Genomic DNA, 2,636 nt, shown 5'->3' on the forward strand with positions numbered 1-2,636 from the left:
CTGGACCCAGCAATACCACTCTTGGCAATATACCCAAGAGATGCCCTATCATACAACAAAAGTATATGCTCAACTATGTTCATAGCAGCATTGTTTGTAATAGCCAGAACCTGGAAACAACCTAGATGCCCTTCAATGGAAGAATGGATGAAGAAAGTATGGAATATATACATATTAGAGTACTACTCAGCAGTAAAAACAATGACTTCTTGAATTTTGCATGCAAATGGACGGAAATTGAAAACACTATCCTGAGTGAGTTAAGCCAGACCCAAAAAGAGGAACATGGGATGTACTCACTCATATTTGGTTTCTAACCATAAATAAAGGACATTGAGACTATAATTCGTGATCCTAGAGAAGCTAAATAAGAAGGTGAACCCAAAGAAAAGCATATAAGCATCCTCCTGAATATTAACCTTCATCAGGTGATGAAAGAAGACAGAGACAGAGACCCACATTGGAGCACCGGACTGAAGTCTCACGATCCAAAGGAGGAGCAGAAGGAGAGAGAGCATGAGCAAGGAACTCAGGACCGCGAGGGGTGCACCCACACACTGAGACAATGGGTATGTTCTATCGGGAACTCACCAAGGCCAGCTGGCTGGGGTCTGAAAAAGCATGGGACAAAACTGGACTCGCTGAACATAGTGGACAATGAGGACTACTCAGAACTCATGAACAATGTCAATGGGTTTTTGATCCTATTGCACCTACTGGCTTTGTGGGAGCCTAGGTAGTTTGGATGCTCACCTTACTAGACCTGGATGGAGGTGGATGGTCCTTGGACCTCCCACAGGGCAGGAAACCCTAATTGCTCTTTGGGCTGATGAGGGAGGGGGACTTGATTGGGGGAGGGGAGGGAAACGGAAGGCAGTGGCGGGGAAGAGTCAGAAATCTTTAATAAATAAATAAATTAGAAAAAAAATTAAAAAAAGAGGCATTTTCCCATGAACATTCCAAAAAAAAAAAAGCATGGTCCAGCCTATACCAGCAATACTCCAGTCCCTGGTACCAATTTCTGTTTTATTTAGGGTTTCTATTGCTGTGAAGAGACACCATGACCAACTCTTATAAAAGAAAACATTTAATTGGGACTGGCTTACAGTTTCAGAGGTCTAGTCCATTATCATCATGGTAGGACATGACAACATGCAGGCAGACATGGTGTTGGAGGAGGAACTGAGAGTTCTTCATCTTGTTCCACAGGCAGCAGAAGGTGGCTGTGTGCCACACTGGGAGTAGCTTGAGGTTATGAGTTCTCAAAGCCCACCCACAGTGACACCCTTCCTCCAGCAAGGTCACACCTCATTCAACAAGACCACATCTCCTAATAGTGCCACTCCCTATAGGCCAAGCAATCAAAAAATGAGTTTCTGTAGCTCATACCTATTTAAACCACCACACTTGTGTCAGTGCTGGGGAGCCTGTCTGTTACTTACCATATAAGAAAGACAACCTCTTCCACATGTGAAAGACTGAAAACATTACAGAAATATCCTAACCTATACCATGTAATCATTATTTTTCTTTTTTGCTAAGAAAGGGGTTGAAAGGAATACACTGAACAAAGTAAGTTCCATTAAATTTTAGGTTTTCCTTTTAACCAGATAAATTACATATATTACAATAAGGAAGAAAACTCTGTAGAACTATAAAAAATAATTTAAAATACCAGACAAAGTCATTCTTTAGCCAGGAAGTTATTTGTTCATTGGGTTTCTAGTTGAAAAACCAAAATGCCCTGGAAAGTTCGTGTAGATTTCAGCATGAACTCAACATTTCTGCTCTCTTTAGAAAAGGTCAAGGAGTGTAGTAAATTGGTCCAGATTCTCCTTTAAGAACAAAAGAAATATTTCCCATATGCTAGCATAGTTCCATCTCTTTTTGGTACTGTCTTGTCCAATAAGAGTTGCTTTGCCAAAAGTTACATCTTTCTACAAGTCAGCTTGTATTTCATACCTAAGTGACATGGACCCAGGTCTCTCTCCTTGATTTGTAACAACTCTGAAAAGCTATTTTATTTTCTAAGATCACCTCTCAGTGAAGCAAGAGAGGTTTTAGACTTGAATTTGAACCCAACTGTGGTGGTTTGAATAAGAATGCTCTCTATATGTTTATAGACTTGAATGCTTAGTCACTAGTGAGTGAAACTGTATGAGAGCGATTAGGAGGTGTGGCTCTCTTGGAGGAGGTGTATCACTGGAAGTGGGCTTTAGGATTTCAAAAGCTCACACCAGGTCAAGTCTCTCTCTCTCTCTCTCTCTCTCTCTCTCTCTCTCTCTCTCTCTCCAGATCATGTTATAAAGTTCTCAGCTACTGCTTGTTTTCTTGAAATCCTCCACCCCTTCTGGCTCTTATGCTCTTTCTGCCTCCTCTTTCACAGAATTCCGTGATCTCTGAGCGGAAGGATTTGGTGGAGATATACTCTTTAGAGCTGAGTCTTCCAAGGTCTCTCTGCTTATTCACTGACTGTAAGTCTCGTATTCGTTCCCATCTGCTGCAGGAGGAAATCTCTTTTATAATGACTGAGCAAGGCACTGATGTGGGATTCCCTTCTGTATGCTGTGAATATGTTTTATTACCATATAATAAAGAAGCTGCTTTGGTGTGTGTCAGGGAAGAATATAACAAGG

This window comes from Chionomys nivalis, chromosome X, assembly GCF_950005125.1.
Source record: "Chionomys nivalis chromosome X, mChiNiv1.1, whole genome shotgun sequence".
Lineage (NCBI taxonomy): Eukaryota > Metazoa > Chordata > Mammalia > Rodentia > Cricetidae > Chionomys > Chionomys nivalis.